We start from the raw sequence: 13,771 nt of genomic DNA, 5'->3' as shown, positions 1-13,771 counted from the left end.
CTATCTGCTCCATCTAGAGGTCGAATTCAGTTTTGCACCTGATTCTGACTGAGATGAGCTGCCACATCTCCACTCTGTGCTGTACAGAGCTGAGCTGTGGGCTCTCATCCTGTAGGTATACTGTAGGTATACTGTCTAATCTCTGATGGACTGATGCTGTTTGGTTAGAGGTAAGTACAGCTGTAAACATCTGGTTATATGCTGTCAGCACACCACACAACAGTGTCGTCCAAATAAGTGTTTTTATTTCCATCAAACAAAAATCATTAGTCAAAGTACATCACCAGATCCCTGCTGCTCTCCTCTCAGCTTCTGTCTGATTTGGATGTTTGTGTGCAAACCACCCTGCAGTCTCATGAGGACATGGCTTCATCAGTTTAAACACAGGGGGGAAATCTCTGCAGGTGAAGAACAGTTTAATGGATCTGATTCAGACTGTTCTCACAAACTTTCTTTGATTACATTGAAGAAGAAAAAAGGATGAATGAGGCTTGATGTTTTTCACAATAGAGATGTGAATAACTAAAGTTCAGTCTGACACTTTTCCGTGGAGTCATGCTCTTTGATAACAGACGTTCATGCTGATGTGACAGAAACAGTCAAATACTCAGTTTGTGTTTGTGTAGAGAGGAGGAGACTCTCCGTCCTACACAGAACACAGACGCACTGAGGAACCAGGAGACGACAACCTAAACCCAGGATACAGAGGTTTAGTGAAGGTGGTCCTGAAGGTGTGGAGGTGGATCAGAGAGTCAGAGGAGACTCTGTAGAAGGACAGAGTGCCAGCAGGACAGTCCACATACACTGCTACTCTGTCAGAGACAGAGAACAAGGAGAGAGGGAGGTCTGTTCTTCTCTTATTGTGACGGACAGAGTAACCTTCATCAGAGCAGCTCAGACTCCAGGACTGATCATTAAATCCAACCACACAGTCGTTACTTTCTCCTTTCCTTCTGATTCCTCTGTAACTCACTGATATATAAACCCATCCTCTCCACTCGACCTCCCAGTAACAGCGACCAGTCAGACCATCTCTACACAGCAGCTGAGTCCAGGAGTGAAATCTGTCTGGATGATCAGGATATGGCTGATCCTCTCTCACACGTGTCACCTTCCTGTTGTCTTCAGACAGTCTGAGGTGTCTGTTTGCTGTGTTTGAGTCCAGAGTGAGTTCACAGACATCTGATGGACATAAGATAATTCACGAAAATGAACTACATGTAAAGATGAGAATAGACGAGAGTAGTGGTCCGGCAATGTTTAAATATCTGAACTCCAGCGACTCCATCGCAGTGCAATAGCCAATCAGCATGCAGATCCCCCCGGTGACATGTGGTGTGACATATGGACCAGCAGAGATTCATTCATCTGGAATATATGGGACACTTTGATTCTATCTCTGTGCAGCTTCCCCAAACTCTGTGACTCTACCTGTTTTTATGGGATCAGGAACAAACAGGAGCTCACTGTGAGGACAGAGAGTGAGGACAGAGAGTGAGGACAGAGAGTGAGGACAGAGAGTGAGGACAGAGAGGGAGGACAGAGAGTGAGGACAGAGAGTGAGGACAGAGAGGAAGGACAGAGAGTGAGGACAGAGAGTGAGGACAGAGAGTGAGGACAGAGAGGGAGGAGGATTATCTGCTGAGTTGTGAAAAACTTTGTCCCTTGACTCCAGCTATGGGTTGTAGTAGGAAGTTAGCTCTGCCCCTTTAGCAAAACTGGCTTCCCCATTTAATGTCTGTAAGCTCAACCTTGTTTGATAACAACAGGATGATGTGGCGTGGGAACCCCCCTCCCTCACGCAAAAATTTGCACACACAATTTTGACCGTGAATAGAGCGAGTGAACACAAAACATTCCTGCGCCTGGTGTAAAGGCGACATTAGAGATTAGGTCTTTTTATTTCTACACATTATTAATAATAATTATATTCCTTCAATGAAATATCTGTTTTCTTTCTGTTCACACAATTTAATTTGATGAACAGTCACATCTGACTTTTTCTGTATATAACATAACCACTAAAGAAGTGAAGTGATGCTGTGGTTAACACAAAGGATAGTGTGTTACATGATGACATGTTTAAAGACAATAAATGAAATATCACAGAACATCTAAGGAGATATATGGTGTCAACAATGAAGAGAGTCCTCATGTATCTAAATCTACAACCTTTACTCATGATGCTGAAAGAAAAGACGATTCAGTCTGCGTCATGATTCTCTCTAAACGTAGAAACTGTCAGATTTCACTTTAAGAAGACAGGACAGCTGTCGTTCACCTGATCAGTCAGCTGATAATGAAAGCTTATCAGTTTATTGACATTTAGTGAGTGAGTGCCTGATTCAGTCCCAATCACTCCTCTCAAAGGAATAATCAAAGTAAGATGCTTTTAATGTGAAATGTTTTCTTTTACACATTCAGTGTTTGAGCTCTTGTCATGTTATACCTCAGTGTATCCAGTCTGCTGTCTGGATCCTTCAGTCCAGCAGAGAGCTGCTCGACACCTGAGTCTCCTGGATGGTTGTAGCTCAGGTCCAGCTCTCTAAGGTTGGAGGGGTTGGAGCTCAGAGTAGAGGCCAGAGAAGCACAGCCTTTCTCTGTGATCAGACACCCTGACAATCTGAAGTTGGAAAACAGTAAAATTGAGCAAAAGTCTACCAATACTAAATGTACTCTCAAAGATTTCTGTCCAGTAGAATAAACAGAAAACCTGACCTGAGAATTTCCAGTTTGCAGTGAGGATTTCCCAATCCATCAGACAGAATCTTTACTCCTGAATCCTTCAGGTTGTTGTTACTCAGGTCCAGCTCTCTCAGACTGGAGGACTGGGAGCTGAGGACTGAGGACAGAGCTTCACAGCTTTTCTCTGACAGGTTACATCCACTCAGCCTGTAGATGAAAATGTAAGAAGAACAAACAAATGTTTTCACAGTTGTCATGAGCAGAATTCATTATATATAAAATGTCTCACTCATGAACTCACACAGCTTTGTTGGAGGCTTTGATCACTGGCTGCAGCCTCAGAAGAGCCTCCTCTGAAGCAGAGTATTTCTTCAGGTCAAACACGTCCAGATCTTTCTCTGATGACAGTAAGACGAAGACCAGAGCTGACCACTGAGCAGGAGACAGTTCCTCTGTGGAGAGACGTCCTGATCTCAGGGACTCCTGGATCTCCTCCACTAGAGAACGATCATTTAGTTCATTCAGACAGTGGAACAGGTTGATGCTTCTCTCTGCAGACAGATCCTCACTGATCTTCTTCTTGATGTACTGGACTGTTTCCTGATTGGTCTGTGAGTCACTTCCTGTCTGTGTCAGCAGACCTCTGAGGAGAGTCTGATTGGTCTGCAGAGAAAGACCCAGGAGGAAGCGCAGGAACAAGTCCAGGTGTCCGTTTGGACTCTGTAAGGCCTGGTCAACAGCACTCTGATGGAGACGTGTCAGTTCAGGTTTGTCTCTAAAGATTCTAGAGCTCAGAGACGTTGGTTGTTCTTCTTCCATCAGGTTGAGTCCAGAGTTGGTGAAGGTCAGATGGACATGAAGAGCAGCCAGAAACTCCTGAACACTCAGGTGGATGAAGCAGAACACCTGGTCCTGGTACAGTCCTCTCTCCTCTCTGAAGATCTGTGTGAACACTCCTGAGTACACTGAGGCTTCCTTGATCATGATGCCACACTCTGTCAGGTCGGACTCATAGAAGATCAGGTTTCCTTTCTGCAGCTGATCAAAAGCCAGTTTTCCCAGAGACTGGATCATCTCCCTGCTCTCTGGACTCCAGAGTGGATCAGTCTCAGCTCCTCCATCATACTTGATTTTCTTCAGTTTGGACTGGACCACCAGGAAGTGGATGTACATCTGAGTTAGGGTCCTGGGCAGCTCTCCTCCCTCTCTGGTCTTCAGCACATCCTCCAGAACTGTAGCAGTGATCCAGCAGAAGACCGGGATGTGGCACATGATGTGGAGGCTTCGGGAGGTCTTGATGTGGGAGATGATTCTGCTGGCCTGCTCCTGGTCTCTGAACCTCTTCCTGAAGTAGTCCTTCTTCTGAGGGCCAGTGAACCCTCTGACCTCTGTCACCATGTCAACACACTCAGGAGGGATCTGATTGGCTGCTGCAGGTCTTGTGGTGATCCAGAGGCGAGCAGAGGGGAGCAGGTTCCCCCTGATGAGGTTTGTCAGGAGCACATCCACTGAGGTGGACTCTGTAACATCAGTCAGGATCTGATTGTTGTGGAAGTCCAGAGGAAGTCGACACTCATCCAGACCGTCAAAGATGAACACAACCTGGAACTCTTCAAACCTGCAGAGTCCTGCTTCTCTGGTCTGAGTAAAGAAGTGATGAACAAGTTCCACCAAGCTGAACTTTCTCTCTCTCAGCACATTCAGCTCTCTGAAAGTGAAGGGGAATGTGAACTGGATGTCCTGGTGGTCTTTGTCTTCAGCCCAGTCCAGAGTGAACTTCTGTGTTAAGACTGTTTTCCCGATGCCAGCCACTCCCTTTGTCAGCACTGCTCTGATTGGTTGATCTCTTCCAGGTGAGCCTTTAAAGATGTCTTCTTGTCTGATGGTGGTCTCTGGTCTGTGTGGGGTCCTGGATGCTGCTTCAATCTGTCTGACCTCATGTTCATCATTGACCTCTCCAGTCCCTCCCTCTGTGATGTAGAGCTCTGTGTAGATCTGGTTCAGGAGGGTTGGGTTTCCTGCTTTAGCGATCCCCTCAAACACACACTGGAACTTCTCCTTCAGGTCAGACTTCAGTTTACGTCTGCACTCTGCAGCAGGAACCGTTCCTGAAAGAACCAAAGAGAAATGTGATGAATGATCTGAAGCTACAATCAGTCTGATGAATTTACACTTTCAGACATCAGGATGGATTTGATTCTCCTCCTCTCTGAAATCTCTTCATCAGCTGTGAACAGTTTCTCACAGCTCATAGATGTGATCCAAATGTGTGCATCATATTAACAGCAGAGTTTGAAATGTAAACCTCTCCCATGTTGTCTCCATTTCCTCTCTCCATCATGTTCAATGTGTTCAAATCCTCTTACTGCTCTGCAGACAGTCAGCCAGCTCCTCCTGCTTCATTCTCCTCAGGAAGTGCAGAGTGATCTCCAGAAAGGCCTCTCTGCTCCTCCTCTGCTCTTCATCCTCATCCTCCCTCTGGCTCTCTAAGCATTCTGGGTAATCTGGACTCAGAACTCTCTGGATCTTCTTCAGCTCAGTCTTTACAAAACGGATAATCTTCTTCTGGAGCAGCTGGAGGAGAACAAAACAGAACATCAGATCATCTGTGACAGACAGAGAGCCTGCTGGTCTGCAGAGTCCAGCATGGAGACTGGATCACAATGCTGCTTCAGGACTTAGTCTGTGGATGGTCCTGTCTTCTACAAGTCAAGTTTCTCTGAAATGAACTTCCTGTTGGAGAAATCTCCTGGTGTGCTTTCATCCAGAAAAAGTCTGCAGTGACTTTAGACCTGATGTGTTTATTAGAATGAAGCTGAAAGCAGCAGCTGTCATTAACATGAAGCAAAGTGTTTCTGTTGTTTAGACCTCAAACTGGACTCACTTTGGGAACTCTGCTGCCAAAGTCTGAGTCTGTGTGAGAGCAGCATGACCTCTGACCTCTGACTGTGTGCAGCTCAGAGATGTAAGGCTTCATTCAATCAGTCAAACACTGAGTGTGAAGAGAATTCAGGCAGAGATGATGTTTGCAGTGTGATCAGGAAACAGAAACATCCAAACAGAATGAGTGTGTGCTCTGATTCTCAGGAGGAGCTGTGTTTGTACATTTACTCACCATCAATATGGAGTCCAGCTGTGTTTGATGCTGCTGGGCAGACTGACCAATGGGAGCCTCTGATCTCTGAACTCTGTGGAACAAATATAATATCATGTACTTTATGTAATGACACACAGTGTTACATCTGATAGAGTCTGTCTTATGGATCCTCCTCCAAACACAGGACAGTCTTACCTTTCATCATCACAAATCTCTCCATCTTTGAAATCAATCAGTCGACCCTTAGATATGTCACTCTTTAAGGACACACAGCTGGGTCCAGGTCCAGGAGAGTCTGGTCTCTGACGTTGGACTCTGTCAGAATCACAAACACTGATGAACAAACATGAACTCTGAAAATCTTCCAGGTTTGAGTGCTGCTGAAATTTACTACAAACTTTTCTGATGTTTCATTCTGATAAAAACGCTGAGATCGATTATTACCTTAGATGATCAGACTGACGTCCATCTTTGAACTTAATTGGTAGATCCTTAGATCGGTCACTCTTAAAGGACACACAGCTGGGTTCAAGACCAGGACGAGCAGAGTCTGGTCCATGCTGCTGCTCTGGGCTGCAACACACACACACAGACACACAGCTCTGAGTATGAATAATGACTCTGCAGTGATTCAGTGCTGATCTCTGACATGGAGAAGAGTCATGGACAGGTAGAGATCCTCATCTTACCTCTGAGCTTCATGTTGCCCACACAGAGTGGTTTTAGAGGGAGGAGCTCCCTCCTCTCTGTCCTCACACTGATCCATTGCAGAGCGCCCACCTACACACAAACACAACAACATGCTCATTCATTACAACAGGACTGAGTCTGGTCCTGCTGGAGGTTTCTGCCTGTTAAAGAAAGTTTGTCCTTGTCCACTTCTTCTCAACAATCAGGAATAGAACCCGTCTCCACCATGCCACCTATTATAGGTCCAATCAATCATTACAATAGATTATGTTTGTTGGTATATGTGTACTAATGTCTATGTGTGTGTATATTATAAGTTATCATCATAATTATTATTACTATTGATTATTATTATATGTATTTATTTATTTATGATTATCATGGTTATTATTAGTACTTGGCTTCTGAACTATCTTCCTTTATTTCTAAAAAGTTTTCCCTTCACAAAGGGGATCAACCCCCGTTTTGAATGCCTCCCCATTAGAATAAATACTTGTTGATTGTTTTTCTTTCTCAAGCTTACGTAGGATAGGACTCCTCTATGTTGTATGTTTAGTTTAACAGGACTTCAAAACTATTTGAAATTTGGCTGCTCCCCAAATTGACACCTGGGTTGAAATGGATCCCATTGGAGGCCATAGAGCAGCAAAATCTGCTCTCAGACATGGAGACATTGTAGGACAGGTGCAGTAAGGAAGAGGCGGGTTTGGACTTGGGACCAGTCGACCCACATGGCACAAGGAAACACCAGGAGAACTACCAACTACTAGAGAAGGAGAACTACCAACAATGCCCTCCCTCCCCCAGAGACCAGACACTCAAACACCACCCCCTTCATGAGAGCAGGACAACTTCCAGTAAGACCACCTGCCAGAGTGGAAGCAACCCTTCTAGACGTGGTCAGGGACTGATAACAGGTTGGTTAGTGCATCCTCATTAATATCTGTGTCCATGGCAGCTGAATATTCGGCCAGAGTCTCCATGATGCTTTCGACTTGGTCATGGAGCCGAACTCAGAAACCTTTCTCTGCTCCACCTGGTCAGCCAGGTGAGACTGTAGACTGACTGTGTCTCCCTGCCAAAGAACGCCATGCCAAAAAATGTGTATTCATTCTGAAAATTAAAAAGCATTTCTGTGAATGCTTTTTAATTTTCAATTTTCTTTTTAACTTGAATTATGATAATTTAGAGGATTTCTTGATTTCTTAAAAAGCAAATGTAATTTTCTTTTTCATTTTGATTGTGTAAAATAATTAGCATTGTTGAAGATTAAAATTAAAATTAAAATAGGATTATTGAATATTAATTGTAGTTATGAGTCACATAATTCACCCTTATTTGGAAAAAATAATAAGCATTTCTGTTAATGCAATTTAGTTTTCAAATTAGCTTTATCATTTTAATGTTGGTAACTATTTGCTTCCATCAGTCTGGGGCTGACCTTGGCTCCACCCCAGCACATACAAGCTGCATGACTCATGGTGAGTTTATTTTTGGATAGTTTGCACCAGGAAGTCAGCTGGATATAAACTGTGACATTAGTGTCACATGTATCATGAATCAACTGCACATGTACATAATGTAAATACATGAGAGCAAAGGTAAGACTCATTTTAAGGGTAACAGAGCAGCTCTGAACTTTAGACTGAAACACCTGAACACCTGTAAATCATGGATGTAGTCTCAGTGGAGTCACTCATTGCTTCCTGTAGTTCCTGTTGACTCTAACTAACTTCCTACCAGGATGAAAAGAGTTCAAACTGACCTGCCAACACTCCCTGATCAGGGCTGCAGTCTCCCACTGGACTCCTGATTTGTAATTTCTCCCAGTGATCTCCTTATTTCATGTTGATACCATCAAATAAGTTCCTCAACTTCAATGAGGAAACTGCATCATGCCCATTCAAGCAGGTGAGTCCATGCAACTCCACGTTTGTTTAAATTTGACTTTTTAAAAATATCATAATTTGAATTGAATACAATCTTTTATTAGGATCCTCTAATCTCTAATAAACTCTTCAAGTCAAAGCAAAGTCCTTTATTTGAGCTTTATATCCAAACCTCAAAAAAGCACCCACCCCTCCTCTCCCTGTAGATGGTTTCACCCAAAAGATGCTGCATGAGATCATTTCAGGTAAACACACAATAGACAGGTATGTGTGTCATCTGTTGCTGGAATGTTTCTAAGAGCACCAACCCTTTTTAAAAACAAGTTTGGATTTATTTATGAGTTGAACATAATTCTGCACTGGTTAAAGTTTGTATCCATCCCTCATTCAAGTGGTTTAAGATTAGATAAGATAGACTTTATTGATCCCTCATTGGGGACATTTGTTTTGTTCCAGCAGTTTTCAACAAGAGACAGGAGAGCACGACAATTTACTTACAAGTTAAAATAGAACAATTAAAGGTGAAACAATGAGAACAATATAAAATGAAATATAATAGATATTAACATTTTCTACTTGCTAGTTATTGCACAGGGAAAACTGCACCATGTTGCTAAAAACACACAGTGATAAGAGATGTTTAGAGTATCTGCACAGCTACTTCTGAATGAGTTAGGATTCAGTGCTGCTGTTCAACAGTCTGACTGCAGACGGGATGATTGACCTGTGGTGGCGCTCCTTCTTGCAGGGTGGGTGTCTCAGTCTGCTGCTGAAGGAGCTGCTCAGAGAACCTGTTCTCTCTTGATAAGGCAGGTTGTGACATGCTATAACGTAGCTTCCTCTTTAATGTTTCTAAGGAGAGTTCAGAGCTGCGTGAGTGTTATGACAGTGAGAGTGCTGACAGGTATCACTATCACAATATCAGAGGTGAAGCAGGGTTCCCACTCTTTTCCAGAGATCATTTTCAGTGATGATCAAGCTGGTATGACAGTCTAAATTTAGTTCCTAATTTAGTTCCTGAATAGTCTAATATGTTCCTCTCAGTGGAAGTCTACATTGAAAGACATGTAGTCTATGGCTATCAATGCTGCAAATTGATAATAGAATAATGCAACCACAGATGTACAGCACTTCACTTTATTAGTGCAACCAAGTAACAATGATGGGCAACATCTCAGCTTTCTCTTTTCTCAAAAAATATAAAATGAGCTAAGAAAAAAACAAAAGAGCCAGCAAAGGAATCAGGAAGCTGCCTTACTGAAATAATTAAATAATAATAATGATCAGAGGATCAGTGCATTAATGACCTAAATAGAACTGAATGACAAAAATGGCCACACATGTTTCTCAACTCAACTCAAACTCAAAATATACCTGCTTCATCCTGATATTCATCCTGCTAAGTGGTCGATATAAAACAAAGCAAATGTCACGTTTTTTTATTTGAGTTACTGTAAACTCTGAAAAAACCGCACCAGTGTAAAGACACACTCTGTATTTGAAGATCTCTCAGAGATTTAAAATAATGTAAACTGTCTTCCTGCATGGCGATGTCTATTATGATCAGCGATGTCTACAACGTGGAGTTTCTGTGCAGCTGTGTCGCTCTTTTTGTTCCCTTTGTTTTCACTATCAGGAGTTTGCACTCCTACTAGCTAGAGCAGGGGTTCTCAAACTTTTTGGAGCCAGGGACCCCTTACAGGTGAGAACATAGTCCAAGGACCCCCTCATAATTGTAACACAGATTAAACACATTAGTGATGTGTCATGATCAAAAGCTGCGGCTCTGAGAGTCGATGCTTTATAGTGGATCAGAAGAGCCGGCTCACATCCAGAGAGAGCCGGCTCCCAGTTAGTTCCTTTCCCTGCTTAGCTCTCTCAGTGCTCAGCCCCAGCTCTGCTCACAGCAGAACTTTGTTTTGATTGGTCAGCATGGCGGCCATGCGGCCAATCACATGTGAGGATATAGGATCCAGGTGATGGAGGGGGGGCTGTGTATCGTGGCTTCATCTGTTCCTTCTTCTTAAAGACCGCGGCAAATACTCACTGAGAGGAGAAGCCGGATCAGACCATCCAAGCTGAGGACATTAATAATGTTTGCTCCAGTTTGGTTCTGGTTCTGTTACCTTGAGTTCGGTTCTGGTTTGGTTCGGTTCTGGTACGTTTCTGGTTGGGTTTTGTTCTGGTTGGGTTCTGGTTGGGTTCTGGTTTGGTACGGTTCTGGTTCAGTTCTGGTTCGGTTCTGGTACAGTTCTGGTTCGGTTCTGGTTCGGTTCTGGTACGGTTCTGGTCCGGTTCTGGTCCGGTTCTGGTTCGGTTCTGGTACGGTTCTGGTCCGGTTCTGTTACGGTTCTGGTTCGGTTCTGGTTTGGTACGGTTCTGGTGCAGTTCTGGTTCGGTTCTGGTTCGGTTCTGGTTCAGTTCTGGTACGGTTCTGGTTCGGTTCTTGTTTGGTACGGTTCTGGTTTGGTACGGTTCTGGTTCGATTCTGGTTTGGTTCTGGTTTGGTTCTGGTTTGGTTCTGGTTTGGTTCTGGTTTGGTACGGTTCTGGTTCAGTTCCGGTTCGGTTCTGGTACGGTTCTGGTTCGATTCTTGTTCGGTTCTGGTACGGTTCTGGTTCAGTTCTGGTTCGGTTATGGTATGGTTCGGTTTGGTTCTGGTTCGATTCTGGTTCGGTTCTGGTTCGGTTCTGGTTGAGTTTGCATGACTTTGGTTCTGGTTCTGTTTGCTTAAGTTTAGTTCTGGTTCTAACCCTAACCCTAACCCTAACCCTAATCCTAACCCTAACCCTAACCCTAACCCTAACCCTAATCACAACCCTAACCCTAACCCTAACCCTAATCCGAACCCTAACCCTAACCCTAACCCTAATCCGAACCCTAACCCTAACCCTAATCACAACCCTAACCCTAACCCTAACCCTAACCCTAATCACAACCCTAACCCTAACCCTAATCACAACCCTAACCCTAACCCTAACCCTAATCACAGCCCTAACCCTAACCCTAACCCTAATCACAACCCTAACCCTAACCCTAACCCTAACCCAAACCCTAACCCTAACCCTAACCCTAACCCAAACCCTAATCACAACCCTAATCACAACCCTAACCCTAACCCTAACCCTAATCCTAACCCTAACCCTAATCCTAACCCTAATCCTAACCCTAACCTTTATCATAACCCTAACCCTAATCGCAACCCTAACCCTAACCCTAACCCTAACCCTAATCCTAACCCTAACCCTAATCACAACCCTAACCCTAACCCTAACCCTAACCCAAACCCTAATCACAACCCTAATCACAACCCTAACCCTAACCCTAACCCTAACCCTAATCCTAACCCTAACCCTTATCATAACCCTAACCCTAACCCTAACCTTTATCATAACCCTAACCCTAATCGCAACCCTAACCCTAACCCTAATCATAATCCTAACCCTTATCATAACCTTAACCCTAATCCTGACCCTAATCCTAACCCTAACCCTAACCCTAATCATAACCTTAACCCTAATCCTAACCCTAATCCTAACCCTAATCCTAACCCTAATCATAACCTTAACCCTAATCCTAACCCTAACCCTAACCCTAATCCTAACCCTAATCATAACCTTAACCCTAATCCTAACCCTAACCCTAACCCTAATCCTAACCCTAATCATAACCTTAACCCTAATCCTAACCCTAACCCTAACCCTAATCCTAACCCTAACCCTAATCGCAACCCTAACCCTAACCCTAATCATAATCCTAACCCTTATCATAACCTTAACCCTAATCCTGACCCTAATCCTAACCCTAACCCTAATCATAACCCTAACCCTAATCATAACCTTAACCCTAATCCTAACCCTAATCCTAACCCTAATCCTAACCCTAATCATAACCTTAACCCTAATCCTAACCCTAACCCTAACCCTAATCCTAACCCTAACCCTAATCGCAACCCTAACCCTAACCCTAATCATAATCCTAACCCTTATCATAACCTTAACCCTAATCCTGACCCTAATCCTAACCCTAACCCTAATCATAACCCTAACCCTAATCATAACCTTAACCCTAATCCTAACCCTAATCCTAACCCTAATCCTAACCCTAATCATAACCTTAACCCTAATCCTAACCCTAACCCTAACCCTAATCCTAACCCTAACCCTAATCCTAACCCTAACCTTAACCCTAATCCTAACCCTAATCCTAACCCTAATCACAACCCTAACCCTAATCCTAACCTTAACCCTAATCCTAACCCTAATCCTAACCCTAATCACAACCCTAACCCTAATCCTAACCTTAACCCTAACCCTAACCCTAACCCTAATCCTAACCCTAACCCTAGGATCAGGGTTAGAATGGTTGTAACAGAATAAATTCACAAAATTGGTCAGTTGTAAGTCTTCTCATAAAAACACTGTTAAAGGGTTTTCAACACAAACCATTAGTTTTTGTAAAGTTAAGGTAAAACATTCGGCTACAAAAGATCCTAAATTAAGAGCCGTTCGGGAGTCGAAAGAGTCGGCTCTTCTTTGGGAGCCGAGTCCAAAGAGCCGGCTCTCTGAAAAGAGCCGAACTTCCCATCACTAAAGAACATGCTTACTACCATTTGCACTCTTAGTTCCCCTTGGAACTATTTGTATTGTGAAACGTATCAATGTAAATCCTTCAGACCTGTACCATAGTGATAAACAGATAACACTTCAATTTGACTCAAGTAAATCCCACTTGTATTCTTTAAAACAGAGGGTCATTTCATTCCTTGTGGACTCAACATGACAGCATTTAGACTTTTCAAGTAATTGATCTGAAACACTTTCAGAAAATTAACAGGAGCAAGACTCACATATCCCTTCAGCCACCAAATGGTATCAGAACAATGGTGTATATGCTGTTTTTAATGACACAGCACAATTTTATAATTAATTAGAAATGTATTCAAATTATTTCACGGACCCCCACGCTATGGTACACGGACCCCCAGGGGTCCCAGGACCCCACTTTGAGAACAACTGAGCTAGAGTACGGTAACTGAGCTCTCAGCCTGCAGAGAAAGTTGTGAGGCACAGACCCCCAAGCTCTCTGCCCGACTCCACTGGTCACACTATAACTTAAATATAAGACTCTTTGAATTAAAAGAGCACTCTACAAGGTTCATGTACCATAAAACAGAAACAATATACCCCCGTTTTCTGTGACTGCATGATTATGGCCAAGTGAGGGAGAAAAGATGTGAAAAAAGTTGCGCAGTGTCGCTGTCTTTTCCAGCACAGCGTGCGCTCAACTTTCAATGAATGGGGATGTGTTTGTTAATAGGGTCAGGTCACACGCAGCCATGTTGGAATCATTTTCCAGTACTGGAAAACTGGTCAACTGTTTTCCAGGTTTTCCGGGTTTTCCAGGACGC

At 43.5% G+C, this 13,771-nt stretch overlaps 1 pseudogene; it reads right to left on the bottom strand.

Moving 5' to 3' along the window:
* Positions 1-223: 223 nt before the first annotated feature.
* On the bottom strand, positions 224-5,092 carry LOC117808729 (annotated as a pseudogene).
* Positions 5,093-13,771: the final 8,679 nt, after the last annotated feature.

Source organism: Notolabrus celidotus, unplaced genomic scaffold (assembly GCF_009762535.1).
Source record: "Notolabrus celidotus isolate fNotCel1 unplaced genomic scaffold, fNotCel1.pri scaffold_144_arrow_ctg1, whole genome shotgun sequence".
Lineage (NCBI taxonomy): Eukaryota > Metazoa > Chordata > Actinopteri > Labriformes > Labridae > Notolabrus > Notolabrus celidotus.
This window is presented reverse-complemented; position numbering and strand designations above follow the sequence as displayed.